The sequence below is a fragment of the Coptis chinensis genome, chromosome 5, assembly GCF_015680905.1.
Source record: "Coptis chinensis isolate HL-2020 chromosome 5, ASM1568090v1, whole genome shotgun sequence".
NCBI classification, from domain to species: Eukaryota; Viridiplantae; Streptophyta; class Magnoliopsida; order Ranunculales; family Ranunculaceae; genus Coptis; species Coptis chinensis.
Window position 1 is genome coordinate 16,895,749 of NC_141460.1, and position 17,668 is coordinate 16,913,416.

At 32.9% G+C, this 17,668-nt stretch overlaps 1 pseudogene; it reads right to left on the reverse strand.

Moving 5' to 3' along the window:
* Positions 1 to 14,184: 14,184 nt before the first annotated feature.
* LOC147496910 (threonine synthase, chloroplastic-like) lies at positions 14,185 to 17,668 on the reverse strand (annotated as a pseudogene).

The window sequence follows — 17,668 nt, forward strand, 5'->3', positions numbered from 1 at the left end:
TATTGTCCAGGGTTTGCTGCATTCGGCGTTTGTTATACTAGTAGCTGTCTGCAAAAACACGACCACAAGAAAGTCAAAGTCAAAGGGAGCCATGAGGTCACAGAGTAAAACAGAGAAATTACCCGTAGTTCTAGGCATGGCCCAAAATATCACCGAGATATCCGATATCTCGCCGATATATCTCGGTAAACATATAATCGATATCGATATTCCGATATATATCCACCGAATATTGAACATCTTTTTTTCCGAGATATATCGGAATTTCCAATATGAAAGTTTATATCGCCGATATAATCGATATTTCCGAGATAATCGATATATATCAGTTGACTTTTTGACCAATTGTTAATAACTTAATATTGAAATTTCCGAAATATCCGAAATATCCGAGATATATCGGCGATATATCCGAGATATATCGGTGAGATATCCGATATTTTAGAAACTTTGGACTAGTCACCAAAAAAACCGAGATATCCGATATATCCGAAATATCCGATATATCTCGGTTTTTGAGTACACCGATATATTAACCGATATCGAAATTTTGGGCCTTGGTTCTAGGAGTTGACTCAGTTCTCTCAAATTGTTTCTCATTATTAAGAAAGGGTGCTGTATTAGGCGCCACTAGTTTTTGAGCCCGTCAACGAAAGGGACGTTTTCATAAAATTAATTTGATTATTTTGAATTATTATGTATTAAAAAAATTTAACTCGAAGAAAGCGCATTGAAGCATAATAATATAATATTAATAAAAGGAAAAAATAGCTCAACAAACATAATTAATTTGACTGACAAATCCTAAAATTTAAAAGTATAATATATCTTTCTTTCACGCACAAATTCAAATTGGAAAATTCATTGAACTCTTAAAATTTAATTGTTGACAACACTTTTTAATTGATTATATTTTAACAACCAGCCATTTTTTTCCCCTAATACACTTTAATTCATAGGCGGAACCGCGGAACATGTTCAGTTCACATTTTATGAAAAAAGAATTATATTTATTTTTAAATTATTTACTTAAATTATAATACAAACAGTGAATCTTATCATAATTATAGTGCCAAAAAGAATAATTATGTAAATTCATCCATGTAACATAACCTGTTTATTTAACAAAATCAATGGGCATTCAATTAATGACAAAAATAATTATGTAAATCATTCATTTAAACGGAATCTGTTAACCGATTTTTTTTTTTTTTTTTTTTTTTTTTTTTTTATTATTATGTATCAAAAATCTTACTTTCATTGAAATTCATACAGTAAATTAATTTATCAAAGTTCCCAGAGCCAATAATTTGTTATACTGTTTTTTTTGTATCAATAGGACTTATAGTGTATTAAGATGTCCAACTTTTTGGCTGTGGACTAAAATGTTGGTTTTTTTTGCTATCGTTAGTTAAGCTGCCTTAAGCATACTTAAGCATGCTATGCTTTCTATACAGTACTTAAGTTTTCTATGTTTTCTTCATTGAGTGAAAGTTTGTGTACCATATAGCTGTAGTTGTACTTAGATTTTTAAATCATATCATATTATTAGTGTTTTTGATATACTGATTGTTTCTAGTTATTAGAGATTTCTTTACATTTGAAGAATGTTTTGTTTGAAGGTTTTCTTGTCAAATTTTAGTAAAGTTTTTTTCCATGTTTTATATGTACTTTTTTTTTATTGTTTTATTGGTTCTCTTGGAATATTTTTCTCAATAGAAGAGTAAGTCGATTTTTTGTTGTTGTTTTATCTGTTTATTTTTATCAAAGTTTATACTGAAGTGAAGTTTTATTTTTTACTAATGTTTTTGTCTCAATTTTTTTGTTTTGTAGGCATTGTGCTTGTAAATTTATGATGTTTTTTTTAAAAAAAAATTCAAATGATATATGGTTAGCAAATGAGTATGTTTTTTATAACAGAGAAAGACTTTCTGTGTTTGATTTTTTTGAATATCTGATTAAAAAAGTCAAACAGAAAAAGTGTTGTAGACACTGTGATGACAATAATCGATATATAAATAGTGAAACTAAAAAATTGGTTCTAAGTATGAGAAACCAATTGAATGAGCATGTTTTTTTTTTTTATATATACACAACCTGGAGGATTTATCATGTAACCTGCAAAAAAAAGAATAGTATTGTGAATTATGTACACCCATCCTCATACATGGAAGGGTGAATATTGGTAGTAATAACTAATCAAAATTTCGTGTATAGCTAACATTTAATATATGCGCCTTTTAATATTACCCAAGCGGTTAAATCACTTTCTCTAGGATGAACAATATGTTATTCGAAATATAAATCAAACTCTATAAATAATTTTAAAAAGTGTATATATAAACTAAGATAACCTGTTTGATCATTATTCGGCTTAATAAAATATTTGATTTATGTTAAATTTTTGCTTAATAATAATATGTTTGATCATTCTTTTTTTGATAGTGCTAAGTTAGTTATGAAAACATTGATACACTCACTAATTGAGAAGCCTAAGCTAACTAACAGCATGTGTTGTTTTTATTTGTTGTGATGTTTGCTTGAAAGACTTGCAACCAAAACTTGAAAGTAAAAAAAAACGAACAATGACAACTTATAGTGTGACTCAATAAATGCTGCTCTCATTTGCTACTAACATCAATTTCGGTTTCACGCTTACTGCAAGTGAAAAGTGTCACACAAACATATACATAGTCACCTTGCATAGTTTTCTTTTTGGTCATTACGATTCAGAGTTGCACATTCTTTTTAGCATTACTACTCCATATATTGAATCTCCTCTGAGCTTTATACCTTAGTAGCTTAATTGGTTCGCACATTCTTTTTAGCATTATTGTTCCATATATTGAACTTCCTCTAAGCTTTATACCTTAGTAACTGAATTGGTTCACTGAACAGGCGACGTTTATGTAGTTTAGAAAATTGAAAAATAAATTAGGGCAATAAAAGATTTAAATTTTTTTATAACTGAATAGTTTTTGGGTTATACATGAAGCGGTTGATTTTCTAGTCTTAGTGTGCATCCCCTCCCTCATGATCATACTCATACGGAATGTTTGTAAGGATTTTTTATAAGTAATATCCAGGTGGATCCAACAAACATTTCACTACACGAAAAAAAAAAGTTAAAAAAAAATGAAATCCAATGAATATTAGTAGATATTCTACTTCTAAAAGTGTAGGAATTAGTAATTGAAACAAACAAATACCAAAAACCAAAAGTACAACACCAAAGATATATTGAGTATTGTGAAAGATTCTTGTAAAGACTTGTAAGAGACCAATGCCTATACTATGAAGGACTAATGATGCTTGTTAGCTTCCGTAATTGTGTTGTGACTTTCAGTGAGCTTCTGTCACACAATGATAAGTATGAATTTGGCCATCACATTTGTTAGAGCCATCTGATTACAACCTCCAAGCCTCTATTCAACCTTTTGGTTAGCAGATTGAGCACTGTTTGAGTCTTTTTCAAACTTGCTGAAAAGATTATCAGGAAAAATGATGCTTCAAAAAATAGAAAAGAACAATTCCTTCAAACAAAAGGTAAAATAGAACATGCTTTGAAAGGTTTGCCAACCATGGCGTAAGAGGATATAATGACGTTTTGATTTGTCAATAGCTACGTACATTAAATTAAACCTATGTGTAAGATTGGTTACGTATTTGAAGCATGTAGCTATAGTTTCAGAATGTTAAGGATTTTTTTCCATTTATGCGCCATGGTAGCCTACTAAAAACGTATCCTGTCCATAGAAGATGTTATCAAAGAACTTCAGGATTGAACTTTTGACACTACAGTAATTGATCTTAGTTAATGCTAAGAATTACAAATTATCGATGTGGTAAAGGTGAAACATTGCTTACCAATTAAATCACTGTAGCTTTCACAATGATTTGGTAGGCAAGCAACTTCATTATAAAACTTGCCTCGATTATTGTTTGCTACCACTAATTTTCTATTAAAAAAAGAGAAAGAAACCCATTTGAACAACACTTTGGAGATCATCTTCCAAAAGGCTCATTAAATGAAGTCAAATCATGTTTACAAATTTCAAAAGTATTCTTGAAGCAGTTTGCTAGTATTGATTAGAGAGGAAATCAAATTAGTTTCAATCAAATGAGTAACTTCCCAAATTCCAACATGGTGAGGCAACTCCATACTTATATTAAGGTGTAGTAGCTTAAACTAATATCGCATGTAACTAAATAAACTGTAAGACAAACTTATGGACACAATTGAGAGTTATCAAATCTGTAAAGAAATAAGATCGTTCAAACTTCAAAGTCCTTCCTGTTTTCCATGACTTGGGCACGATCAACTACGTAAGATCTATCTCCATCCAGCTCAAGCACTCTATCATGGGCTTCAACATTTGAGGCGGGGACCTGAAAAAAGAAACCGCGATTCCAAGAAGTTTAGAACTACTTGTTTGCTTTTCCCACTACACTGGATTGTATAAAATTTGAGGTGAGGTGATCGGAAAGTAACAACATGGTGTGCCTAAGAAATGGTGGGAAATATTAACAAAAGCTTCTGCACATGGATGGTGTATCTAATTGCCAAGCTTGATTATTTCACTTTATATTTTCACAATGTTACTATACTACTCAATAATAATTTTCTACACCTGCAAAAGAAAGGCAACAATATTTGCATACCAAGACGTCAACTTCCAATTGAACTCTTTCCCAATTTTGCACATACATAATTGAAGAATATAGTCTAGAATTAAGTTTGCATACTAAAATTTCCAAGACACACACTATATTATTTGCATGGAATGTATATGAATAAAGTCACCATGCTCTAATACCATTTATCTTGTCCAAATGTGTAGTCATATAAAAAATTGTACGTATGTTATTCTCTTAGAGCGATACATTATTCAGACAATACAATAATGAAGTGTCATAGTCCATAGGTAAGAAGCAAAATAGTGGATTCTACCTAAAGAAGTCTAGGTAGGTAAGTCTCCCATCTTTTGGGTTTGAGGCGACATTGTATTATGGTGTACTGGTTATATTCTTTCGGTGTATGGTTCCTGCTGGCAATTCATAGAATAGTGGATGTGAATGTGGTACATATATGCAAAACTTGGTTGCCTTCATAGTCATATTTGTATAAATAACTATTTAAGATTTCTTTACAGAAGAACAATTGGAGAGACTAATATTTGAGACGCAATGCAATTCAGAGTTATAAAATGAAGTTTGAAAAGAAGCATCTCAAGGTTTCCCAAACATAAATAAATCAGCGTAGTTGGAACAGATCTTACCTTATGTCACTTGAGTATCAACAATGTCCAATTCAACTAACCATCCATCTGAAAGCAGCATCTCTTTGTGGTTCGGTACACGACCGACCAATGGTGGTTTCCAACTCCCTTTCCAATACCTTCCTTAGTAATATGGATCACACAACACACCTGTTTTATAGATTGAGTCATTCACTCAATTTCTTGACATGTGTTGTCTTCTTAACATAAGCAATACATATACATATATTCATAACGGTAACATATTATCAAACTGCAATGAACAATAAGTACTAAGTAACCTGCTGCAAGTTTTCCGTAATGGGAACTTACCTATTAAATCAATATACCCACAATTCTACACAGCTTCAATTCCAATTAGCTTAATCAAAATGTAGTCATAAACTAAATTTTGTGATAATATTTCCCCTTTGCCCACTATTGTGGTTAGGTACTTGGGGATTTTTGACAACGCTCCTGAATGTAAGATGTTAAGGAAATGGACTTCTGAATAGCAAATGGTGTTATGATATGCCCAAATTCTTGAGTGATGTCTCGAGGAAGCTACTCACAATTAGACTTTTGGCATGTAGCAGAGATTTAAAAAGAAATCAACATCATAGGTTGTATTGTCAACATTAAATTGCCAATTCCACAAGCAATGAGCAAGCAAATATTTGGAGTAAAGGAAGTTGAAGTTAACCATAACATACCTTTTTACGATGATCAAGTGGATACAATCCCGCAAAGAATCTTTAGGTGTTGAATTGCAAATCTCAGACCAAAAAAATTGATAGAAAGACACCGAGCCAAATTAATAAGTAAAAGTGAAAATTATAGCAAAAAATCACATAGCAAGAACCAAGAAACACTTTACGATGTGTATATAAGGTTATAAGCAATGGAAGTATCAAAAGTGTTCAAAGTTCAAACTTCAACTGCGAACCATTTAGCAAAGCAATCCAATAGAGAAAACCTAAGTAAAAACAATATAAGATTCAAAAGCAACATATAAAATAAATGAGAAGTACAAATGTACAATTAAGCAATATAAGGTCCCTTTTCTTTTTATACCTTTCGGTGCAGGTTCAAATTGTTCTCTTCCTAGTCCCTAACTATTTGTTCTTTGCAACTTATTCTCAAAAAACTTATATATACAACTTCACTTAATCAATTTTAATAATAGATGACCAATTCAATGAATAGAAAATAGTTCCTAAGATTCTAATAATCGTTGCTTACTTGAAGATCCAATTGATAAGCCATAAAAAGGAGCAAATGATTCCCCCTAATCCAATCAAATTTGAAGTGATCGATCAAGCGACCCAAGATCCTGTGCAATCAGTTTTTTCATAGTGGTACAAAAGTAGCATAGGCATTAGACAGTCTTTACAATTTGGATTTGGGGTCCAGATCACAGTCTCGTGTGCTTTAATTTCATTGTTTTCTGAGCAAAGTTCAGACACAGTGGCTCAGCATTGACACTACTACCCAAGTAGTTTGCCAAGACAACTTCATACCTTACCCTTATTCTAGCCTTAAACCCGATGCTACACACGTATTCATGTCCAGAAAATTGCAAATATATAATATATATATATATGTGTGTGTGTGTGTGTGTGTGTGTGCAAAAACCATTATGTGAGAATAAAGTAAAAACAGTGTATTAATTCATAAATACCCCCGAGATAATAGTATAACAAACAATAAAACTTGTAGAACAATAATAACAATAATAGCTAATTCATATGATTGTTGGTAATTTTCCTAGTTACCTTTAACTTAACTTAACTCGGTGAGCTATGAGCTTATACTCACAGTCTCATACAGAGTCACTCCCTCTCTTTGTTTGAAAGAACAAAGGGCGCTTTTCCAGGTTCCTTTTCTTCCATTACTGGAAGTACCTCAGAAGTACCTTAATTATATATATACCCTCTTTAACATCCATAGAAATATATTCTTCAAGAATGATTTTTCGTGTTCCTTTAAAAGTAAGGTTCTTTCCATAACATTGCATCAACCATCGTTCCAAGTATTAAGCACCCTTCTACTAAATATACATAGCAGTCATCAATCTACAAAACGATTTAATTTAAAATATAACCATTTTAGATGATGAAGTGGAGCAATGCAATTTACATCAAATGAACCTACATTTCTAACAATATTAAAAACATTTTTTGGATATTTGGATAACCAATCGATAGCGCAAATATATCATTGGATACGGTTATTCTTTTATGTTTTCCAATAAAACAACAATGTATATCATGTCTCCTATTTTATCAAACATGTGAAGCACTAAAGAGAAGTGTTGACAGGCCTAAATGCGCAAAAAACACCAAAGCATAGAATATAGGTAGATTATTCAAACTGGTGCAACAACCTGGTGCCCATGGTAAATATACTAAATGCACATGTAGAATAAATGTAGAACGGGTTTTTTTTTCCAGATTTTAGTCTAAAAGGGCAGGCACTCAGCAAGGGAGTTCTTGCTTGGTCACAGAGGTTTCATTAAAGTGGGTTAGTTGTCTCTTTGATATGGACAGAAAGAAGAACATCCCAATTAACGATTAAATGAGATATTACCTGAGTAGTGGGGCAACCATTGTTCCTTCCTGGAGAATAGAAGAAAAAGGTCGAGCAAAGGGTTTTTCGTTTCGACTTTCTTTTGGTTCTAATTAATACCTGTCTTTGATTGCTTTCATAGTTAGTTCAGAAAAACTAACCAAATTTTCCCCTTCTCCAACCTAGTCCATTACTTCTCACCTGGAAAAATAAGAAATATGGTGAATCCAACGAAAAATTTATCTTTGCTTAGAGTTCAAATGGTCAATATTGAAAAAAAATAAAAACCGATAGATGAATATTCTGTATGTATGATGAAAACCCAACTTGTAGTTAACACATATAAAGGGAGTGAAATAAATTACCTTAGACCTGCATATAAAGGTAGTGGAATAGCTTAATCTCAGACCTTAAAATTCGTAAGTGACAATAGCATCTATAAACCCAATCAGCGGTGGTAGTATTCCTCAATAGTGCATACTCATGTAACCTTCCGCATGACAACCTTCCAGTTTCACTTAAAATCCTAATTCCTAATCATTAAAAAACAGGGCAAAAAAATCTTTAAAAAGAAAAAGATAGAGACCAAATAAATGAAGGCTCCAAACCGCTAATAGGCTCAATATCTGTTGAACTCCATATTGGTTCACAGTTCTAACATGCTACATTTTCAAAGTGTGAGAAATTCAATATGTACAAAACAAAAGAAAAAAATTTGAAAAAGAAAAATCAAAGAAATATATACATACCGATTATTTCTTCAACAATTGTGTTGGTCTTGAACAAACAGTGTAACACAAAAACAAATCCTCACTGCCACGTACATCCTTTATAATTGAATATGTATAAATGCAGCTTGAGATATGATAACCATGCATGAATATACTAAGGGAAAAAAGGAAATATATCTGGCTAGAGTTTGTTAACCATTATTTGATCTTTTGTCCAGTGCTCATCAAGTCTTGTATACAAATTAAATATTAAGTTCCCCATATCCTTTGTAAGACCATTGTTGCACGTGTGATATGCCTTGGATACTTCTAACTGCTTTCAAGCTCGAAATAAGAAAATTTTGCTTAATATTAGTTTAAGCAAATATTAGTTTCAGGGTACATATATTTGCCACTGTCCCCATCAACACCAACCCAAATCACATTATACCTTTTTACTGCTCCAATGTACTTCACTGTTTTTATCCTTCTTGGATCACCAAAGGCAAGAAGTCTTTGATTGTCAATAATCGGATTCGGCAATCGGTTCTATCTTCTCTGAACTCATTTTTTCTCTATTATCTAAAATAATCGGATTATCATGTCTAAAGAATACTATATATTGCTTACCCAATTTATTCTCCAAATAAGTATCTATATGAACCCTTAAAGAGTACCTATTTACCGTTCGCTAGAGCAACTACAGTCGCAACTTACACATTAACCCACGGGAAAGCACCAAAACTGGTATAACTTTACATACATATACCTCACCATATTTGTATTAACTCCAAATGAAAAAATAAGCACGTTATACACTTGTCTTGTTTGTTCAAAGAAGCATGTGGCAATGCAAGTTCTGCACCCAACCCTTTTTCCTAAGCTTAACTATATATTTCAATTGTCGTTTTATCCCCACAATTTGAGCCACCATTTCTAAGCTTTTCAAACAATCTTCAAGTTTATCATAGTGATGGTGGCAAAAACATCAACGCAACTGGTAAGGCACCCAATACTTACCAAAAGTCAGGAGGCCCTCAATATTGTATTATATATGTTATCCTCACTTGTACAAAGTCTTCTTGGTGTGTAATTACAACTTACAATGAGAAGGTCTCACAGGTAGGCATTTGGGTAAAAAAAAAAGAACCCATAAGCTTAAAAATGATAAAAAAAAAATATGAACTACTCAACCAATTTAATGGGTATAGAGAAACTACTTGGGTATGGTCATTTTTCATGAAAAAACTAATTGAATGAGCAAAATAACTTAATAAGTTTGGGAAAAAATAAAACCGTGCATTGTAACAACTTGCTAACATGTTGTTATTCAATAATTTTGTTGAACATAATGTAACCTAATTGCCATCATCATAATTCTTAGCCATTATCTAACAGTATCCACTAATTAGAGAAATCAACTATCCACTGGATGGGATAAACCCCAATTATTTATTTAAAGCTAGTTGGCATCAAAACAGAGATCCCAAAACCAATGAGCAAAGAAAAAAAAAATATTGTAAGAGCAAGGAAGAACTCATCAAGTTTGTAAGAGGATGCAAGAACTTACAATAATGAATCCGTATATATGTTGGTGTTGGCTTTTTGACTTCTCATAATTGAATAAAAAAATATCTTTAGAGATAATTTGGTGGGGTTCTTTACCGGAGTTGAATCCGATAAGTAAGGGGAGAAGAAGAAAATAAATCAATTCAAAACTTGAGAAAATATAATAAAATACTTGATTAGCTACGGAGCGGACAACGGTATATCCAAGTGCAAAATATTCTCAAATCAATTCAAAACTTGAGAAAGATCTATCATTCTTTCTTCATTTCATTTAATAAAAGTCGAATAGAGCAATATCATAAGGAGCTGCTACTGTTGGCAAAAGCCCGAGAGAAAGAGAGTTGATAGGACCAAGTTTGAGACAACAATATTAATGTGATTAAAATTATCGTAAGGAGCAAGAAAAATGATAGAATTCCAATAAAATGACTTAAATATAGATGATTAAATTACTTGAAGGAGCAAGAAAAAGGAAAAACATTCTAATCAATAGATATCAAAGACAAAAAATAGCATTGTTATCCAACGCCAATACTTTTGAAGCATCACAACCATGCCTTGCTTTGGCAGTCCTAAACCAAAAGCTTAATTTTTCAATGCATGCAACATCTGCATATGCATTACTCGATTCATAGGATCCAAACAAAAGCATACAAAATCTTATGAGGTACAAAAGCATACAAACAAAAGCATACAATGAAAGTAGTTAAAGAGAGAAAGCAGTACATCAGTACCGTTCCAGAGAAACTTTATGAGGTAATTGTACCCAGTGAGCTCGAACATAGAGCCAAAATCTTATTTGCTCTGTAAAATACATCTTCAATAGTAAAATACCATATGACAAATTTAATCTTTGGCAAGCTCATTCTCTCTCAAGTAGTCAAGTCTCTTCTCTCTGAAAAATACCAAAACCCCTATCGCGAAACGTAGCTGACTTTTTTTTTTTTTTTTTTATAGAGACAGAAATCTCCTCACTACTAATTCAACTCGTACATTACTATGACGGAAATTACTTCACTACTCCAAACTTTTACACTAATACTATGTATTATTGGTACTACACATGTTATAGTACATGTAAACTACAGGCAACTCAATGGGACCGACATAAGCAAAGTATCCCTTCAATCGAAGCATTTGATCGATAAGTTCCTTCAATGTCTTGAAGGGCATTGACTTTGCAACAACGGCCGACAATATCGTTATGTTTTAAACTCTAAATGCACGGTGGTGAGCTCTTGTAGGTTTTTCAAGAAAAAACAAAAAGATATCTTAATTATGTTGCCCAAATTATAAACCTAAATGGTTATTATCATCCCCGTCGAGTTCAAACATTATTATCCACTTACCACTTTTTATTGGGAAAACTATGTATGTAGGGTTGAATTGTCAGTATGCAATATCAACTAATAACTTAGTTCAATGTCTTCGACATACAAATTATTGATTTTGTTTTCTACTTTTATTGTTGATGCTAATATGATTTTGAGAAAGAAAAGGGTGTAGAGTTATTGTTGAATAAGATGGAGTGATCGTTAGGGAGGGCGAGAGAACAGCAAAAGGTTTTCACTTTTGTTTATTAATTTGAGGAGGGCATAGTAATTAAATAATAAAAGGAGAAACTAACAAATCTAGGGAGGTGTTTAGAATTTTAATAAGTGACTATCGTTTCCAAGAACATATAATTAGTAATAGTAGGATTTAATGGCCCTCTTTATTATTTGAAGCCAAAAGTTTTGATATGGTCAAGTTATTTTATTAGTAGATGGTGAAGAAAATCCTTCTTAGCATGACACCATACAAAGGAGAAATCTAGCTTGCATCTTTGTAGGCTAATAGAGTGGGACCTAATTTTATGAGCAATAGTTGTTCATGGGCATACTTGATATTTGGCCAAAGACATTTGGGAGAAGATATGGAGTTATGTACTTATGTATACCTATCTAAATGGGATCCATTTCATATTTTCATTCCCATCAAATTCCAATTTAAAATTAAGCTCCACTCAAAATGCATCAAGCTTTACATGTTGCAGATCCCCGTGATTAAGCACGTAGCACCGATGGCTCTAGAGTTAATCCATACCCACTGTCAACCCACTGCAAAAGTTATATGTGCCTACTTAAAAATGGCAGTGTACAAAGTTCTTTGAGAAGTGGAGGAAAATAGAAGAAACCTTACCTAACAGTTATTATACCCTTAAAAATATGGTAGAGGACCTTAACAACAATGGAATAGCTACAAACCACATGAAGTGCCCACTGCTAGACCCCATAGCTTACAACTTTATGCACTTCTTTCGGGTATGCTATTCTTTACTTTTTACTAAGGTAATATAAAAAAGTCGTTGAATTATACCTAATGGAGATTGATTACACGCTTGATCTGCGCTTATAACAGTATACTTTTTTATACTGTAGTATGGACCCAATATTAGCCTATTTTATCGTTTCTCTGATGATTCTAGAAAAATACCAGGTGGAGCAGCTAGATAGAAAAATTACAACTTTCTTACCAGTGAGACACCTCTTTTTATCCGAGTTTCATAAAGATCTTAGCCCTAACACGATACTTTTTTATACCGTTAATGTGGTTAGGCTATAACTGGACCATGTGTCTTACCATCTACTTTATCATATGTGGCACAGAAGATACTTTAAGCTACAAATGGTGTGTCTTACCATCTACTTTATCATATGTGGCACAGAAGATACTTTAAGCTACAAATAGAAGTATTTTAGAGTCACAATTTACCTGCATGTCAGAGCCATAATTTGAAAATAGATCGATTGTAGAATCATAGAGACCAACTGATACAAGTTGTTTTCTAGAGTTTAGTCCGTTGAGCACGCTTCTCACTTCCTGATAAATGATATTGGCTAAAGATTAGGTGTGTATCTCAATTAGTAAAAATAAAATAAGAAAGTCCAACTTAATAGGCTAATTAAGAAGACAATGAGTGGCATATAAATAATTTGGACCGAGAAAAATTAAAGTTAGAAAACCGCCATCCTGCATTCATGATAAAAAACCACTTTGTTACATAATAATATAATATTATTTGGAGACCAAAAACCAATTTTGGAGGTTTATAGAAATTGTTTAAAAATTCATTTGCACATATACACAGAAGGAATTAAAAACATTACTTATTAAGCCTGTAATGAGTTCTCATAAGATGGAAAAAAGAAAATCTATCATAAGCTTGACATAATGAGTTAGAAGAACAATAGTACAGGACATAATGAGTTTGACTTGTCCAGTCATCCCAACGAACCTGACATTCAATTATAAAGGGGCCCATAGACATAAATCTTAAGCGTGAATGAAATAACATAAGATAATAGAATCATATTATGAAGATCAATTTATGTATCAGAAAACAAAAGGTACTTAAGTAATAACAATATCTAATTAGTTGTCTACTTAACTTTTCTTCACCTGTATAGGCAAGAGCAGAAAACTTTATGATCCTTGAGCAATATAATAATAACTCATAGTAATACCATGTTTAAGGATGGAGATTTGGGGTTTTGAAGGAGGGCCAGGGAGCAAGGTCGCAAGGGATACTCTGTTAAACAAATTAACTATGAAAAAGATTTTGTAGGGGTTAATATTAGTTTCTCCATTCAAGAGATCTATTACTATTAGTATTTACTTTTCTATTGCTTCCAACTAAGTGCAAAAAATCATCATAATCTTAAAAGTGCTAGCTATATGATTTGATAAACATACAAACTAAATTAGGGTAGTATAATTCATACCCCGATATTGTTGTGCTCTCATAGCTTATGAACACCATAATCCACTGCCTGCACAAACCAACCAACGAACAAAATAAACAAATTATTTAATTAATTAGTCACTTCTAGTTCACACCATTTTTTTTTTGATAAGTGAATAAATAAACAAATTATTTAATTAATTAATCACTTCTAGTTCACACCATTATTTACCAGAGTCCAAATTATGTCACTGATTTATTTTTAAAAAATATGGATAAGTACGTCATATTTTCAATGTCAATCTCTGGAAATTTGCATGTTCTGTGAAATGTTTACAATAATCCCATGAACTATCTCATTTTCTGGAACTAAGTCACTAACATAGACCCATTGTTCATGCTTTAATATGGATTTTGGGGTCATGATGCAACTCTTAAAAGGGAGTATGATTCTTAGGTCTTAACATTTTCTCTAAAGCAAGATAGGGACGAATATCAATATCTGATATGAATGAGACATAATTTGTCTTAGTATCATTGAGGATCTAGTGAGAGCATGCGACCTACCGAAAGGCGCAAAATTAAGGATTCCTTAACGCTATCCTGAACATACACTTTTTGATTATCTTTATGTAAGTAATATCTAATGGATTTATAAACACGTTTAAATGGATCGAATAAAGAGCGTACTTGTTCACCGGAGAAAGCGCCAGCAAGGATTGTAAAAAGCAAATATATTTCCGAGATATCCTCCAGGAACAATAACCCAATCAGGAACTTCCCAATCAAATTGCTCCAATATCTCAATAGCAGCGATTTTCTCCCCTTCAAGCCTCAAACTATTCAAAGAATTCGCAAGATATATGGGAACCTTAGTAGTTATCTCACGAACCAACTGCATGCACCCATTGAAATATGTGTCTAGACTCAAAACCAATGCGCCATTCGAAATTGGCTGAACCAATTGGGCAAGTGAAATTTTATCAGCAGGAAGAAACACAATAGCAGGAATCCCCGCCGAAGCACAATAAGCAGCAAGCGATGCAGATGTGTCCCCAGTCGAAGCGCAAGCAACAACGACAATCTTGTTTGGATTTAATTTACGCATTCGGTTTACTTGACTAACCAAAATAGTCATGCCCAAGTACGTCCTTAAAATTGCCAGTATGACTAATCCCACAATTCTTGACCAACACTTCATTCATACCTAAATTCTCTTTACCAAACCTGGCAGCCCAAAATTGCATTAGTATTGTCATCGGCATCAATTTCAGGCAAGACCCATTCTTTGTATTTCCAAACACTTGATCCATAAGGCCAAGTAGTCTTCCCACGCGAGTTATACAATGCCTTCCAATACTGGGAATCAAACTTCTTCAAAGCTTCTATATCGTGTTGCACATCCAGAAGCCCACCAGAAAGACTCTTATACTTGATGTTGTCGAGTGAGTAAGACTCATTGCAAGAGGTATCGGCATTAAAGAGTACAAATCTGGCCGAGAAGCCATGGTTATCCGAAGAGATTGAGGGAGAAGCTCTCTCTCCCTCTCTCTAAATTGCATTGGTTCTCTTGTTTTTTCTCTCTTCTCTTTTTCTTATATGAAGAAAGGTTGCTGTGGTTTAAGGTGAGAAGAGTTTAGGGTTGAAGAAATATTTCGATTGGTTTTCTGTTTGATTTGTTTGATATTTCGGATTTTTTTTAGATTTTAGGTAGTTGTTTATAATTTTGACTTAAATTAAGGAGAAAGTAACAAATTTAGGGAGGTGTATAAATTAGAATGTGGAGAGGTCATAATAATATAAGAATAGATTAGGGAGATTTAAACAAACTTGGGGAGGTGTTACTAATTATTATTATATCTGATTTTGTAGGAGCCAATCATATTGGTCGGAGTGCAAAATAGAGCGATATGGTGAGGAGAGAGAATGTGCGCGAGCTTTTTTATATATATAGACTAAAATTATATCGGGCAGCCTCCAGCCCAAGCCCAAACAATAAAGCCCAGTAGGCCCCCCCCGCCCCCACCCACCAAATCACAAACCGAAAAACCTATTCCTTCGATCATCTCTCTCGCGCAAAACCCTTCGACAAATTATCGCGAAACCCTAACCAAAAAAATCCAAAATCCGAATTGAAGCAATCCAATCGTGAAATTGAAGCAATCCAATCGTGAAATTGAAACAATCCAATTGAACATTCGACCGATCCAATTGAAACAATCCATAAACAATCCAATTGAAACAGTTCAGTTCCATAAACAATAGCAAAATTGAACCCGAAAGGTTTGTAGAAAGGGTGCTTGCTTTACTTTGAGAAATAAGTAGAAAGAAGCGGAAAGGGGCGCTCACGTTTTTTGGCTCCAGCTGCTCGCCTACACGCAAAAACCACGATCGTCGAACACCCCGACCAGCAAGTCTCTCCTTATGGGAATGTGATGTTTTAATTAATTTAGGTTAGTTCTTCTTAATTTTAATTTGATGAGTTATGGGAATGTGATGTTTGTCTTGTTCAGCTTTATATAGTCTGAGAAAATGAGCGCTCGAATTTCCTATATATATTTTTTTCTTCGAGAGAAACTGAAAAAGAGAATCAATGCATTGAAAGTGAACATCAAAAGATTTTTTTTTAAGGGTTATCACACATTCCTTGCTTTATTCCTTGGTCTTGTTTTAGTTCTAAAAGATTTCTTCCATAATGGCAGAAAATAATAATAGTAAAAATAAAAGGAGTTTTGAAGACATGCAATCACAAACCAAGATGGTTGTTGTTAGTCAAGAACCAATTTTTAAGAAACAAAATGGTTCTCATTCTGCTAATAGTTTTGATCCCAGAAGGTTTGGTTTCTTTTTAGATTCTTTTTTATCAGTCTATATTGTTAAAAAGATTATTAATTGATATATTTTTAATGGTTTTATAGTTATCAGAAGAAGGTGTATGAGGTGGTGAGAAGGAGGTCTTGTTCAGCTTTAGGGAGGACGTAGTCGAGCTTTTTGAATATTTGGAGGTAGAAATTCTCAACCTTTTTTTTTTCCTATCCTTTGTTTGAGCAATGAGCATTTGCTTGGAACTTTTAGGTTTTTACCTCTAAACAGAGTAGCACACTACACCATAATAGGATATTTGCAACACGCACCTTTTTTGATTTGCAACGCTTATTTACCGTTAGTAAATTGCCAATGCTAAATAAGCGTTGGCAATGTTGTAAAGCGTTGCTTTATTTGAGTGAATTTCCGGAATTAATTGCTAACACTTAAAAAGAGTTGGAGAAGTGTTACAAACTTAAAAATTTCGTGAACAGAGGAAAACGAAAAAAAATCGAAATATAAAACATAACTTTTTTTTTTCTCTCCTCTCTCTCTCTCTCTCACCGCCCCATTATTTTCGCACTCCTCAAAACCTAATTTTCAGATTCAGATTCAATCAAAGAAAGAAGAAGAAGAAGAAGAAGAAGAAAACAAGGTAATAATCTTTCATTTTCTTTCTAGTTTTTTTCATTCCTTTCTTGATTTAACCACCGTTTCATTTTCTGTGTACTAGTTTATGTTTTTTTTACTATTAATAGAAACTCTCATGAAATCATCTCTTCGAGTTCCAGTACTAGTCTTCTTGTGTTTATAAACAGTACTAGTTTGTGATGATGAGTTGTTTTTGGGTTGGGTTTTTCTTTCTACTTTTAGTAAAAAGAAAAATGTACCGTGTCCGTTTCTCTTTGATTTGCTTGTTTGTTTCTCATGTACTATTGTTACTTTTCCATGTTTTCAAATGTAAAAGATGGTTCTCTTGTAGCTCTGAAATGAACGACTATTTTACCCACTTGCAAAACTTGATTTACTGCCAT